We start from the raw sequence: 17,017 nt of genomic DNA, 5'->3' as shown, positions 1-17,017 counted from the left end.
AAAACCGAAAAAAAATTTTTTTTTAAGTTTTTCTATTGAAAATCAATTCAAATTCCTACTAACCTACTTGAGCTGATTTTTTATTGTTTTACTATGTATGTAAATCTTTAGTCAATGTTTTTTTTATGACAGTTATTGTGTTTCAGTTTTGGTGAATCACCATTTTACAACTTAAAATTGAATGATCGTATATTCTAGTCAAAACATTTGAATTTAGGAATAGGAAATTATAATCCTTGTTATAGAGAAATTTTTTTGTGTACACTGAAAGAAAGACCGGTGTCTCCTTTTAGTAAACATTATTAAAAACGAAATTCAAATTTTTTAAGTTTCTTTGTTGTTTAGACGCACTAAAAAGAATGTCAAATACTTTTTGAATAGGCATAATTATTGCTTTTTTTTCTGCAAAAACCAAAAAAATTACAACTAATTCTATGTCAATTCAAAAAAGAAGTTCAATGTCAAATGGAATGACTTTAAACTTTGAAAAAATGTTTTTTCTTTGTCGTCCAAATCGTCATTGTTCTTACGTGTATGCGAATTGGACCTTAAAAAGAAAAGAATTAAAATAAAATTTTTGCAAAAATATTAATATTTTGGTGACAGTTTCATATTGTTTGTTTTCCTTTTTTTCTTTTTAAAAATTTTCTTAATAGTCGGCTTTACTTTATAAGATTATTTTTTGGTTGGTGAAAACCAGTAGATTTTTGCGGTAGCTATTTATTTATATTTATTGAAACCAGAGAAAATAAATCTTTCAAATTCCAGTTAAAAAAATCAAAAATCCAAAACAAAAAATTAATAAGTGCATAAAGCGAACACAGCAACCTTCTCTCTATAGTTATTATTTTTTATTTAAAAAAGAATTTATTTGGAAATTTTAAAATTTCATGTGTTAGAAAGGAACGTTACTAAATATAGTGAAAAAATTACTTTGCTACGTTATGTACTACAACAATTGTTTCTTTCATAAAATAAAACATTAAAATTTGCACTTTATAAATTATGATGATCAAAATGTGAAAGATAAATTTGCAATATTTTAGCTTAGTTGCTATTGCTTAAAACCATAAAATTTAGCTTAGATAGTTTAGATTCCTATGGTTATAACATATTACTTGGCATCCTAAAATTGAAAAATTTTAAAATTTAATATAAATACGTAACTTGCTATTTGCTATTTATCCTCCATTTCATCACTTATGCAGCCTCTGATTTTACATATTTCATTTCATAGTACAGCCTACACAATAACTCAAAAATAAATTGATCCAGAGTTTGGTAGATATTTAGAACAGCACTTCACAAGTCATATTTCTTCTTGCTTGTAAATTATCCTTAAAAAATAATTAAGGATATAATTTATTGTGTACTTATGCTCCTTACAATATACAGTTCCCATTTTTATTTTCTTTAAGGTTCTCTTTAATAGACTATATTTTGTAATATAATTTTTGACTCGATTATAAATTTCTTTCAATATGTTAATGCAACTATGTGCATATATGTACATGACAAATTTTAATGTCACTTCAAAAATTTAAAATGATATCCTCATTAATAACATTTCATATAATATTGTATGAAGAACTTAATCCATAAAACGGAGAAATATTTTAAGTGTATGTGATGTCTTAAGTATCAAAATTATGCATATTCAGGATAATGTTGTTTTCATATGAGCAACCAATACGCACATATCCCAGTCTGTGTACCTAAAACGGAAGAAATAAATATTAAGTGACGATGCAAGAATATAATATGAAAGAAAAAAAAACTTAAGTAGATCCGTAATTAATAGGTCATATAAAATAAACAAAGAATTTATTTTGAAGTATTGTTTGGCTCATTTTCATGTATACGAAAAAAAAAAATAAGAAAATACATTGAAAATTGTTTTAAGTGACACTTTAAAATTTATACCTACTCGTGTTACATGGATATGAGCAAGACAATTAAAAAGAAATATTTCATTTAGGAAGGACAGAAAGTTCAGTCATCTAATTTTAATTTTTGAAAATATTTAGGCAGTAATATTCTTGTGAACTATTAATGTAGAACTAGAAAAGAACATTAAGAAAACCTATACTAAAATATATTGAATATGTTGTAAACGAAATCTGAACGAAACTTGTTTAAACTCAAACGATTGAAATATTTTAACTTTGGTTTGTTTTAGCCATCTTTAATGAAACATTTATTTCATAATTCTACATTTTCTAAATACTTTTATTAAAATTTTTTATTTCAACTGTCCAAACTTCTTTCATCAAAATATCTACATAATTAAGTGTCACATAAACTTTCATTTAGTGCCATCATTAAAACATCTAAAAATCAAAAATCTTTTAAGATATGCGAGATTTTATGACGTTTACTTTATAAGAAAAAGCTGTCAACATATTTATAATAATCTATGTCGTGTTCTAATGATATTCCTGGTGCTGCTGTAATTGTCAACTTCACATAAATTATTTAAATAATTAAATTACAAAACTCTTACTTCATATACAAAAATATAAACAAAGAGCAGAAACAATGACAGTAATAAAAAAAAAAGATATAAATTTATTTCTTAGATAATATTATTAAGGTGGTAATAAATTTCATTGACATTTTTCACCTTAAAATATGCGCTCTATACGTATGTATGTCCCTGTATATGTAGATACAAAAAAATTTATTTCTTCGCATCGCATCGTGTACATTTGTCTCTTTTATTAAAAAGAGTGTGTTTTATGCACTGTGATATTACTTTGCCCCATGACAATAATTCCAACCTTTTAATTTCCTTCTTAAGTTTTCAAGAAAAAACCCAAAAGTAAATAAATCCATAACATGACAACTTGAAAATTTATTCCCGTTGGAATGAAAATATTTATTATTATTGTTTTTTTTCTTTTTAATACCTTATTAAGGTCTATTGCGATCGCTAGTTATTAAAAATTTAAGTATAAAATGTAATATTGTATTGTAATATTGCTCTTATCAAATTTTGCCATGGCTCTAAAGATAGCGAATTAAAGCGAATATTTTTAATCTTAAAATTGAGATTTCAGTTGTTATTCTAAAGCATTACAGATTTAGAGAACAATATACTTGAATTATGTAAGTTTAAGACAGTCGTTTAAATATGCTATTTAATAATAACAATTAAAAGGAAAAAAAACACGAACGTCCAACAATAAGTCAAAAAAAAATCTATCGCCGACCCTCTACAAAACACTATAATACCTTATTAGAATTATCCGCCATAAAGATCCCTTACAGGCTTCACTTTAAACAGCTATGAATTTCGAAATTTCGTGTCCGACTGTTCCATATTTCTGAAAAGACTACATATATGTTTTTATAGCATTTTTGACCTATACCAATAATAACGAAAAATATTTCCAAAAACAAAACTCTTAGAAAATATTGCTTTTAGGTTTTTTAAAAACAACAACTTCTATGCGGTTATTGTAATTAACTTAATCTTAGTATTATCGTTTATTATAAAAATTGCACATTTTCCATAATATATTTATTTTTGGAAATCTATTGTTTGAATAGAAATGTACACATCATTATGATAATGAAAAATGTATAATATATCTATAAAAAGCAGGTAAACATCCTTATTGATTTAATATTAAATTACCTACAACAGGATTATAAAGAAAGATTACAAAAAGGAACACACCGGGAGTGAAAAAAAAAGGAAACCTAATAACAAAATAATCAATATAGTAAATCCGATCTTTTCTTTATTAATAAAATGTATTTGTCACCTTTGTTGTTTTTAAGGCACAAAAGTCCTTAAAGAATTTTAGAAAAACAGAAAAAAAAAAACATGTTTAGACTGGTGTTATGTGTTGGTTATTCTTCTTTAAGAAAATATGGACTTACAATGATTGTTGGCATGAAATTGTTTTATATTTTAAATTGATTATAAAAATAAACTGATTCTAGGAACCAACTCTATAAAACCTCACAAAACTATGAATTTAAGGAATCGAAAGAATTTCAGTCGCTATCAAGAAATAAAGTCGCTATTTCTGAAGTTTATAATTTCGAAATTAAAAGACTCAAACAAGACTCTGAGACGCAAGTGTGAACACTACTTAATAATCTAAAAATTTCTATAATCTTTTAGACATATTATCTTTTCTTCATCACCAATCAATTATTAACAGAAATCTTTGGGAAAACAACCTCATTTATTTTGTGTGTATGTGCTTAAATACGGTATTCAATAACATAATAGAACCTTTTTATTTTTTACTCATCTGTCAAAATTTGAAAAATAAAACTTTTTTTTTTTTTGAATGGAATTTTTAATATTTATTAGTAAGTGGAGGTATTAATATTGTGATGTTAAGAGCCATCATAAATGTATTTATTAGTTTTATTTGTATTCAAAGAATTGTCACAATTTTGATTGTCGGCTCAAATCCGGATAAGTATATGTATATGAATATTTTGGTATGAAAATTTTATTTTTGCTTAATTGCTTAATACGATCACACAGTTGTATATATGTACATATGTATACTTTAATGGGCTCAGACAGAAACGCAATTTTAATTTTGCAACTGTTTGATTGCTTATTTATATTCGATTCAAGGGCGCACACATACAACTGTGAGATCGCATGCAATTAAGCAATCAAATAAGATTGAAATTTTTTACAAACTGATTGCAATTTTTAATTAATGTAATCGATTTGCATTGACGCAATAGTTTAGTTGCATTTACAATTGCGCACAACTATTTTACAATAGCATTAATTTGCAAAACTTAAAATTGCATGTCTTCCTGAGCCTTAAACCCATGAAATACAAATAAGCAATCAAACATTTGCTACTAAAAATTACATGTTACCCCTAATTTAAATATTAAAATATATAAATATTTACACTTAAAAAAATTTATTTGCTTTGGCTATGAAACCTTCCATGTCGATCTCTAAGAACTTTTATTTCCAATAAATTTGGTTGGTTGGTTAAATTTTAAGTATAAATTTTCGAAGAATAAAAAAAATTACTAATGTATTCAAACATATTTTGCTCGTCCATTAGCAAACAAAAAAAGGATGAAAATAAAATAGTAAGTATGAACGCGCACATGTACATACGTATATATATTTTATTTTATTTTTTCAATTCATCATTTAAGTTCTGCGACCCATTGAATTCTGCTTTCATTTTTTAATAAATAATCCTCATTTGTATTTTTTTTTTTTGTTATGTGCTTTTCTGCGAGAGGACGAATATAATAAAACAAAATAATTCCGCAATATTTTTACCCAACCAACTCCATACCCCTGTCTGAATCAAACGTTCATAAATTCGAATTTCTGTATAGCAAGAGATCATTAATTTTAAAAACGAAGGAGAAAATGAAGAAGAAGCAGAAGGGAAAATATGACTTTATAAAACGCTTATAAATTTATAACAAATTTTCTCTTTTCATTTAAAATGTCCTTGTCATTTATCATTTAAATAAAACAGGAAAAGCAAAATAATCATTTGAATTTGAGTAAGAAGAAAAAAGCGAACCCATGTTTTTTTCTTCATTTTTAAATATAAACGCCTCTTCTTGCGCCTTTCTCTTTCAAAAAATTTTTTCTTTCTGCTTTGAAAGATGAGAAAAAACAAGAGAATTATTATTTATTCGTAATATTGATCTCTTTATTATATTTATAAATCTTACTGTCCCTTTTCTTTTTTTTTGTTTGTTGATGTAAGAACGTATAAAAAGACATCATTAAGGACTCTTTTGACTGCAAAAATTTATGCTACTGCATGAAATTTGGAAATAATGTTCCTCTCTTGTTTTTATTGAAATATAAATTCATTATACTTTTTATATTCAAAGTTTTTCTTCAGTTTCTTATATTTAGGGAAAATTTGGCAAAATTATACTATTTAGATTTAGTGTTGCTAGCTGCCTTTTATATTATTTTAAAATTTGTATTTCTTCGTTTTGAAAAAATTACTGACGTACTTTCGAAATCGCCTATTCAATTGAAAAATAATCATTATATCCAAAAACTTTAACCCTTAACAGCTGTTGTAAAGCTTGGTCGACCTGACATAACTCACTTTTTTCCTAATATTATTACAGCATATTAGAACAATAGCACAAATGAACGCGTTATTGCTGGAAATGAGCAAAAAGAATTGCTGAAGTCTTGTGTACTTTAAACGAAAATTTAGAACCTCAAGCGACTACAATAAAAACGATTGCTCGCATTCTCCTGACAAGTAGCTTCCGGTAACTCTAATTTCTTTTACTTTATTTTTCTCTTTTTTTTTTCTTATTCCAAAATTCTCCTTTCAATATAATTTTTGAAATGTCTTGTAAAATTAATGACCTTCCGTTTAATTTTATTGTTTTTCCAGTTTTTCTTCTGCTTTGTTTTTTTTTCTTTTCGCTAAGTTTCAATTCAGAATTCTGACATAAAAAATATACCATTTTCTCTTCCCCTCATTAATATTACAACAAAATAACAGGATGAATATTATATAATAATATTAATATAAGTAGCGTGTTTTGTATGTGTGTATATAAAATTATAAAAATATTTTAATACACAAGTGCGTGTTACAGTTTTAAAAACAAAACACAAAGTCATTATTCTTTTTTTTCGTTAAATTATAATAGAAAGAGTAAGATATAGAAAAATAAGGAATAAAAGATAATAGAGTAGTAAAGAAAAGGAAGAAAAATATCTACACAGATTAAGAGGAGACGAAACTGACAAAATTTTTTAACAAATGACTACAAAAAATGACTAAAAATGAAATATGATGTAATTAATTAGAATAATTAACGATGATATCCGTACGTTAAATAACTCAACTGAAAATGTAGACAGAATCAAACTAAAAAATTCAAGAAGGGTATTAAATAAAACAAAAAAGGACGAGAAAAGGAGGAGGTAAAAGGTAAAAATGGAATTTTGTTTTCACATTTTTCTTAGTTGATATATACGGTTACGCTTGTATTAATGATGATGAGATGGTTGAATGATAAATTTTGTTGTCATTTTGCTATCAATAATTATAAATGAAAGTAATAAACCATTTGTGTATGTAAAGAGTATGGCAACTTACTTTACTAAATCTTCATCTTCTTCTCCGGAATAAGCTTCAATCAAAGTTGAGAATTTTTCTCTGAAAAATAAATTCAATCGCACCCTCATGTAATCTAAAATTTAAATTTGTAAAAATCCAAATTATGTGAATTTTTTAATATTTGCCTGCCTGCCTGGCAATATGTCAAAAACAACACTGCAAACCTGAAATATACTGAAAATACATACAAGCAAATGAACATTAGTATATACGATAAAAGAGTTTCTTATATTATAATGTCCAAAAAAAAATTCTAATGAAAATTCATTAACAATTTTGATTAATTTGTTGGATAACTATATTCCATAATTAAATGTCATATTTATTTAACTTTTGCATGTTCTTATATAATTTACCAACACTTGGGACAAGAACGTTCAATTTTTTTTTCAAGAATTTTAACATTGAAAATGTAGAATAAATTAAGGAAATTTTGTGAAAAATGATTAATAATTGCTGTCACTTTTAATAAATTTTGATTAACTGCCAGTTTAATGAGGAATAAAAATCGTCCCTGGGGGTTTGGTGTTGAAATATGACAGCTTCGAATATAATTACACAATGAACAGTTTTTTTTTCTCGTTTTGAAAAACAAATGAAAATGAATTATAGAACAAAAAAAAATGAACTGAGGGTTGTAGGGATTGGGAATTTTTGTACATTCTTCATTGAAATTTTTATAATAAGAATGGACGCAAAGAATGATAGGGAGAAAAACAAAATTAAGTGGAAAAGAAAAGAAAAATAACAAGATGAGAAAAAAGAAATGCAAAAACAAACAAATGACTTTTCTCTGCCAGTTAAGCATTTTCTTCTGCTCATTTCTGCTTTTTATTCTTGATGATGAATGGACGAAAATTATTATATTTCGCAAAAATATGAAATGAAATGGAAAATTCTGGTTTTTTTATTTTGAAAATGAGAGAAAAAAAAAACCATTTTTCATTCGTGAATTTATTAGAATAATGAATTGCCGAAAAAAGTATAATATGTAAGTGTGTTTGTATATGTCACTTACTTTTTTTTTAAATTAAATGAATGAAAAATCTTAATTTATTATTTAAAAAATGCTACGTGATTGGAAATTTTTTGACAGCATTATGAGAAATAAGTGACGAAATGATAAACAAACGCGTATACAAGAGAATTGAATTTTCTACACAATTATAACAAGATTCATGACGGCATATTGTTGAATTAAAAAGAAAAAAAACGGTATTATTATTATTTTGATAAATTAAACCTACATATGTATGTACTTAATAAGTAAGTAATACTATATTTGTAATGCTTTATAAAAAATGGCGAAGGTAGAAATGGTTCCAAATTAATCACAATCATTGAATAAAGCAAATACACATTTTTACAAAAAATAGGTTAGAGTACAAGTTAGAAGCGAGTTTTGAGTATTCATTAAAATTCGCTGGCAATAAAATCATTAGATAATTATCATGCAAGTATCGCTCTATTGTAATTGTACCCAGAGTCATTTGCCATTAAATTTAATTACATTAAAAAAAATGCTGTTGAACCCACCAATGAGTCCTTTTGTATAAATATTTTCAAAATATTTTGGGACATCCCTACACCTCATTATTCATATTGAATTACGAAAATTCTAAACTCAAAACTTCCCATAAATCGGAGCAGAAAAAATATCTGAATTAGAAAAACCTAAAGTAGTTCAAATATTTGTGCTTTCCACATTTGTTTTAAAATTTAAACAAAAAAACAACAACACAAATCATAAATTTTCTGTACTTTTTCCAAATAGCTATAATATGAAAAAAAAATCTTTTTACAACAACAAAACAATTACGTTTTTGACATGAACTCATAAACAAACGCTTCCGCCGGAATATTTCAGTTTTCTCGTTCATTTAGAAAGAGAAAAAAAATGATGAAAACATCAAAGAAAAAGTAACGAGTAGATTGCAGGTACTGAAGAACAAGTTTATGCAAATGAAAGAGAAATTCGTTTCTTTAACTTTTTTCTATTAACAAGACAGAGGCGAATTTTTTTTTCCGCGAGAAAACTTTTAAACTTTTATCATGTTTTTGATTTTGGAAATGTACAGAAAACTTTAATATTTTTTCCAGGATAAGGTAGGATGATTTGGTAAATAAAAATTTGGTACAATACGTTGGATTAGAAAAAAGTGTCAAAAGTAACTAACAAGCGTATATTTCAACATAGCTTGTATCTGATACTTTAATTTTGGCACTACTGCTAAGAAATGAGATAGCAAAAGAAGCAGGATCTATGGAAGAAGCCATATAGAATTCCGGCAAATGTCTCGGAAACCTTCTAATAATTCACTTTTAAAACAGAAGAATTTTCCCAGGTAATTCCAAATTAAAATTCAAAACCTGACGGTTTTTTAAAGAGGCTGAGAGAACAATAATACAATTTTTTCACAAATTGAAGAGCGTTGCCACCTTAAAAAAATTGTTAAATACCCGCTACTGTAGGCGTTTTTTCAATTTACTCGCAGGTCTAGGCATTTTTTTACGGGGCATCCATAAACTTCTTAAAACTATAGATGTGCAAGCGATACTTTAGGTAGAATACTCAGCACTCATAAGAAAGCAGGTAACCATTATTCCAATTTTCGTTTAACCTATGTATGTTTGTATGTCATTTACAAATTATTTAAAAGTTTGACAACTACTGACTTAAGAAAAATAAAACAAAAAAAAAAACACAAAAGAAATTCAAGAAAATTTGCAAACAATTTGCAAATTTTTTAAGGACTTCTTTAACTTTTTTAATTTGTTGTCTTATTGCTTTTTTTCATGTTTTATTCCGTGCCGCACTTCGTAACAATTCCAATTTTTTTTTTTCTCAAATTTTTCTTTGCAAAAATTGCAATGTAAAGTGGTGAAATAAATTTTTATGTTAATATATTCAGTGAAAGAAACACAAATAAAGAGAAAAAAAAAATCCGTGAAAAAATGGAAAATTATTGAATGAAAAATTTTTCATCAAAAGTTTTTGGCAGAATTATTTTTTTTTTCTCCTTCTTATTATATTTGACATTAAAGCAATAAAAGAACTAGAAGGGAAGATAGAGAAAAAAAATAATTTTAAATAAAAATTGCAGATGATACGCTGCAGTAATCCTTTTTAATAAGTTTTGAAACAAATTAACATAAACAATTTGCAAATTTATTATCAGTATTAAAAGAACGCGAAAGCAGGAAAAGTTTAGACGAAAATTTTGAGAACTATGGTATTTAATTTTATTTTTCTAAAATTTCAAGATATACAGCGCTTTTTCAATTAAATATCAAACGATTATTTTACGTGATTTACTTTGATAATGTTGAAAAAAACCTATAAGATTGCAGGAGGAATGCTTGGTTTTAAAATTCGAAAGTTATAAATTTTTATTAACAATAATTTTTAATGTGTCTGTATATAGTTCGAACATGTTTGATTTACGTCCACACAAATTACTTTACTAAAATATGTTTCAAATGCCAGGATTAGGAAAAATAAACTGAAAAGAAAGTATCTTATGAAATTCCTAGCAAAATTATATAAGAAACAAAATATAAGAAATTATTATCAATTTGAAAGTTTAAACTCTTTGAGCATTTGAACCGGATAATAGCCAGTTTAGAAACTATGTGGTGATTTATTAAATACTAGAAACTCATTCTTCAATGATGCAACCTGAAAATTTGTTTATATGCTTTCTAAATGTGACTTTGCTATTATAAAACGATGTAGTTGACAATATTTTCCTTAGTATTTTTGTATAGCAAGTTTTTTTTTCTCTTGATCTGAGAAGTTTTTTTTGTTCTTCGTATTTTTAAGGATATTAAGATATTATTTTCCGCAATCAAATTTCCTTCCTTTTATTAAATCAACCGTTAAAATTATATATATATATATAGATTGATATATGAAAAATTGAGGATCCTTTTCAAGTAACTGTACAAACTATTGTATATTAATAATGTCCTTTTAACATGGCTTATTAAATTTCTTCAATATAGCGTTTATTTTTTTCTAATTCTATTTTCTTTTTTTATTTGATTAAAATTTGTTCTGACATTTTCAAGGACTTTTCATTTTTATGAATTCCTCTTATTATAGTTCATTCCATTACCGTTCAAGAATTCATAAGATAACAAAGTGTTGAGGAAAAATCAAGAAGCCTTATGGAGATACTCATGTATAAATATGTATGTACATAATACAATATTGGTTGTTGTTCTTTTTTGACAACAGCCACAAAATAAATTACCCTCCTTTTACCAATTATAAAGTCTTTAGTATAGTAAAAAAAAAAATTCTTACTTCTGCTCTGAGCAAATCGTTCTCTTTTACTGATAAAAATCATAATAGTGAATATTTTTTTCAAAGGGAAAAACTTGAAATAAACTTGGAAAAATAGACAATATTCTGTAAGACTATTATTGCTATACTTGGTAAAATTATGTATAATGTTTGAATTCCTGTGTATGCAATGTCTTTCTTATGACAAAAAATTTTATTTGAATATAGATAGTTTAAAAAGGACTCTATGATCGAATCTGTTTTCTTATCTTTTATTTGAAAATTAAAGAAGTACTTTTTCAATGTTTTAGCTGGCTCTTAAAATGATCCTTATGGAACAAGTAAACAAAACAAATAAAAGAAAAAATGGAAAACCAAACCGAAATTATTTAATTTATTGCGCTCTAAATGGTGTGAAAAAATTTGAGTTTGTTTTTTTTTTTATTTCTTGTCTTCTTTAGGTTGTGTGGCATTCTTTCGTTTTTCTTTTGAAAAATAAGCAAGCAAATTACATGAGTTCTTTCATGACAGGATCTCAAAGAGCAACAAAAGAATAATTTTAAGATGAGGGGTTGAATGGGTTCTTTATTATTTCTTGAAAATCTTGAAATAAGAATTTATTTTTTTTTTGCTTCATATTCTTTGTACATTTTACATGAGCAAGGCATATTTTACTTAAAATAGGGGTTATCATTTTCGATTTTTTTCTTTTTTTTTTTAATAAGGATATTTTAGGTTGTCAAAATGAAATTTGTGTGTAAAATATGGGTTAAATAGTGGTTTTTTTTACTAATTGTCAAAAGGAGGTATTAGATTGCCTTCCGAATGCCAATGAATCTAAGGAAAAAGAATATTTTTTTCAATGAAGGGGAATTACTATATTATGTACATTTTATTTTATAGGTTGCTGAAATTTTTTGTTTTCTTTTTTTATTTTGATCTTTTAATATTCAATAAGAATGTTGAAATATTATGTCATTTGGAGATGTTTTTTCAATTTATGCATGAATTGAGTTAAAAAAATGAAATTTGTTTCTGTTTTTTTTTGTTAAAAGAAAACAAAAAGAAGTTTCTGCTTGTGAATTAAGTCGTCCTTTCATATGTAAAATTGTAATGGACTGATTGAAATGATAAAATATAAAATTTCCCATGACTTTAGATGCAATTTTTATAAAATATGGTTTGGACATAATGAAATATCCTTTTTCATTTTCATAACAAAGCTAGACAACTGTTGTGAACGATTAGAAGTTGGAATTATTATGTTAATTATAAGCAATCAGTTACTTAGTTTTGAATAAAATTTCTTTTTCAGCTTCCAACATTCCTCTTTAAAAGCAGAATCCTCACAGGATTAATATTGAAAGTATTCTTCGTACAAAACTTACAACTTCTTTTTATGGATATAATATCGATATTTTCAATTTTAATTGCTTGTTTTTCAAAAGAAACATAAGAATGCCACACAACGTAAAGATGACAAGAAAAAACAAAGCAGAAACTGAAATTTTTTTACTTTTCTATTAATACTTTTTGTTACTAATCCAATCCTTTTATTTTTTTGTTCCTTGAGAATCATTTGAAGAGACAGTGAAAACATGGAAAAAGTACTATTTTAGTATTTTGAGCTCCCACACTGAATCATATCGAATGACTTCCATTCTGAGCACCTTAATTCTATTCCTTGCCATTTATGAGGTACCTTGATTTATCCAGATTTACATATACTTTTTTTACAGCATTCATAATCTGAGAAACAAAAAGAAACAATTGTATTAAATTTAACCAATAGCTTTACTATCAAAATTCTCATTAGCTCATTTTAAACTTTTCCTATAATTCATTACTATCCAATAGAAAATAACTTGTGTTAATTTTTCGTTTGAATAGGATTTCAAAACTATTCTTCTTCTATCCGAAGGAAAACAATTCTATTATTTAAAATATATGTATGTACATTCTTCATTAATTTCGCTCTGATATCCAAGAAGCAAACAACATGAAATCAAAGTATTCGTAAAAAATTCTAAAGAAATAGAAGTAATTTTCAAAATTTTTAGAAAATTTTCTTCTAAAATATTTTCAAAATATCTAAGCAATTTTATTCCTAATTCTCTATAAGCTAAAATTGAATTGCAGCGTAAGAATCTCCCTTAGAATTTTATTTTATTTTCCAAAAATTCTAAAAATTTCAGTCAGCCTGTAAATATTAAAATAAGCCATTAATTTTTTCTGGCATTCATTACCAACCATCCTTTATTACAAATCATTTTATCCTTTTCACTTTTCATTATATCAAAAAATTTAAAAGTCATCGCTAAATAATTTGTTTTTATTTAACAGTAAATATAATTATAGATGCGTGCACATTCACATATGGATGTAATGCTTATGTGGAATAAAAATTTCTTAATACAAAATATATTTAATGTAAATGTATACAAAATTCCTTCGCATAAGTTTCTGGAATGGATAAGTGAAACTGAAATTTATTAGAATAAGAGAGATGGAAGAAAAGGGAGAAAAAAGGAACTATAACAATTTATTCAATGTTTTCCCTCTGTTATTATTAGAATGTGAAACTGTTATTAATTAGAAAGAAAATATCCTCCTAACTGATATTAGTTATACTTAATGATCCTGAACTGGCATGGATCTATTTGAACTTCTGATATGTTTTTTTGGTTTGAACAAAAATTTCATTTTCGTTGTATTTTATTAATTTTTGGTCGTAAATTAAGTTATGACCATGAATATGATAATGTTCACTTGCTGCCTGGAATTCTATCTTTACATACACGGTGCGAGCATGTAGAACGTCATTAATAATGTGAATAATATTTTCTCGTACAGTTGTTTTTAGATGATGAGAGTTAAAAAAATTTTGGGACATTAATTAAAAGAAAAATTAAAATTAATGGAAAATTTATGTTTCTAATGGATAAAAGAAGAAAAAAATAACACACAAACATCATTGTTACAAAGTTGAATTTTTTTTTTAAATGGTTTTCTATTTAATCTGATATAAAACATGGCAATGGTGTAATGCGTGGCAATGCTACAAAACTTCGACGTAATTTCTGCTATTTAGAGTACTTACTAAACAATATTCAAGAGCACCGTTACATATTTTCCGTTCAGGATTGTCTTATTAGGCCAAAACAATTTTTGACAAAATTACCTGGTTGATTTAAAAATGAAATGTTTCCTTTCTTTTGTTGACATTCCTACAGATGGCCATCAAATAAAATATTGAAAAGCGATTTGATACTAAAAAATTTTATTAAACAATTGATATAGTAATTTAATTTCAATTAAATTTAATAAATTGGCGCATAAATTGTTATCATTTAAATAAGAAATCGATTAACATTATTCTAACATTCACATTTTCTTTGACCATGACTTAACTTATTAATCGTGAACTTTGTTAGGGAATAATGATTCCGAAGCCAAAGACCAGGGAAACGTAATAATTAAAAAAAGAAAAAAAAAACAAATCACTATTAAGACAATATGCACAGATAATTAATTCGGAACAGAACCGACAACATAAAGTTTTCACAGGAAAAAGAAAACAAAAAAGAAGAAACAAAATGAATGAAACAACCACCATGACAAACAGAAAAATTATCCTTTCTAATTAAGCCGGAAAGGTTCTAATTTATGAGTTTTTTTTATTACTTGTTTGGTGTAATTTTTGTTCTTTTATATAAAAAAAAAATACAATAGAAAAAATGAGAATTTCTCAAAATTTTTTTTTCATTTCTGTCCGTAAAATAATAAAGTCCGTTCCAGACCTTAAATTTTCTATTTTCAGTATTTTTTATGGGCAGAACTAATTGAAAAACATGACATGCTTCAATTTTTATTTAGTAGAATTGATGTCAAACATTGGTTACAAATTAACTTTTTTAGTTTTTTTTTTTTTTGATTTTTAGTAATGATCATTATTTCGGGTTTGTTCAAAATTTTTTTTTACGATTAATTGTTTAAAAAAATAAATAATATTTTCTGGTATCGCATAAAATTATAATAACTATAATTTGATTCAATATTTTAAAATTTTTCATTGGTTTTGAAGAATAAAATGTTGATAATTTTTTCGCAACTTCGCACTTTTGCAACGCAATTTGCAATACTAAATCATAATATCATTCGCGTTTATTATATTTGAATTTAGATTTTTTAAAATTTATCTTCGCCTTCGTCAAAAGACAGAAGCTTTCTTTTTAAGCAGTGAAAACCGTACTTCTAATCCAAAGTGGTACTAATATCATATTTACTAAAATTATATTAAATTTTGCCTAAAACTATCTCTAATGTAAAGAATATTAAAAATTTCTAATCACTCACCTTTATACATATATTATATTTTTGTTTTTCTTCAGATCAGTTTTTTTTATCGCCTTATTTTAGATTTTTTCTATAAATCTCAAGATCACAACGTGTGTGAGCACTGTAACAATAGGTTTGCGATACTTTGAATGTTCCAGCTGCACGCTAAGTTGCAAGTTCACCATAATATTCACAAAGTCTTTTTCTAAAGGTGTTATTAACTGAGCTGTTCTTTCCAATGAGTGTATTCAAATGCAGCTAAATTTGTACCTTACTGTGATATTTTTTAAAAATTCGATAATCTCGCACATTTGCTGATGCAAATTTCTTATATTTCAATTTCCGACTTCCTTTAGTTATTCGAATTTTGTAGACTTTCCAAATTATTATTTCTGAAATTTTCAAATTAAAATATAAGGTTTAAGTCTTTTAAGAATATGTATTTAGAAAAATTCGAAGTTAATGATAATTTCTTAACTTCCTATTGGACTGATTATTTTCCTAATTTTATGTAAATATTAATTTCAATGTATTAGAATCCTAAAAATTTTTGATTGTAGCCAAAGCTACATTCAATTTAATATTTCTGAATCAAAAATTTTATAGTATCAAAAACAAAAAATACATTTTGTTTGGGTTCATTAGTATAATTTAAGGGAGAACATTGTAAAAAGAGATCTTACTATGTACATATATATGAAAATTTATGAACTGTTGAGTCATTGTAAAAATAGAAAAGAATCATTTAATAAATATACAAAAAACAATACAATCATTTAATTTTGTATTCAGTTAAATGTGAATTTCTTTTATCTGATACGGGTTTTTTCGATTCTGTTGAACACTTATTGTAACTAACTAACACTTTCGAAAAATAAAAACAAAAAATTTATAATATTTTTGTGCAAGGGGGAAAAGCCTGATAATTATCAGTATCTTTTTGTTTCTTTTTTCCATATATTTTGACATAATCATGAGTTTTACAAGTTATTATGATGAGAGATAGTCTAAATTTTAGTTACATGTGTTGCTGCAAGAAATTTCTTAAAACCATTCTATTTAATGATTTTTTTTCATTTGATTAATGAAGATGACCATAAAAGACATTTTTAATTGAATATTTATGACTATCAAATGATTAAGCAATAATTTTTTTGAATAAAAAAAAAGAAAACAGAAAATTTTTTTTGTAATATAATGAACGTATGAATGAATGTAAGAAAATTAAAAAGTTAGTAAATGAACAGGAAGTTAATTTAATATTTGTAAT

The 17,017-nt window shown here is 25.5% G+C and overlaps 1 long non-coding RNA gene across 1 annotated transcript in view; it reads right to left on the bottom strand.

Moving 5' to 3' along the window:
• The window catches only part of LOC129615904 (uncharacterized), a 36,871-nt gene that overhangs the window by 11,877 nt on the left and 7,977 nt on the right, over window positions 1-17,017 (bottom strand). The window contains exons 3-5 of the long non-coding RNA XR_008697491.1: window positions 15,766-16,139; window positions 7,101-7,295; window positions 1,168-1,715 (exon numbers count right to left, since the gene is read on the bottom strand). This is a non-coding gene — a long non-coding RNA (uncharacterized LOC129615904). The remainder of the gene's footprint in view (window positions 1-1,167; window positions 1,716-7,100; window positions 7,296-15,765; window positions 16,140-17,017) is intronic.

Source organism: Condylostylus longicornis, unplaced genomic scaffold (genome assembly GCF_029603195.1).
Source record: "Condylostylus longicornis isolate FDR11 unplaced genomic scaffold, ASM2960319v2 ptg000005l, whole genome shotgun sequence".
NCBI lineage: Eukaryota > Metazoa > Arthropoda > Insecta > Diptera > Dolichopodidae > Condylostylus > Condylostylus longicornis.
Note: the sequence above shows the minus strand (reverse complement) of the source record. Positions and strands in the feature narration are given on the sequence as shown.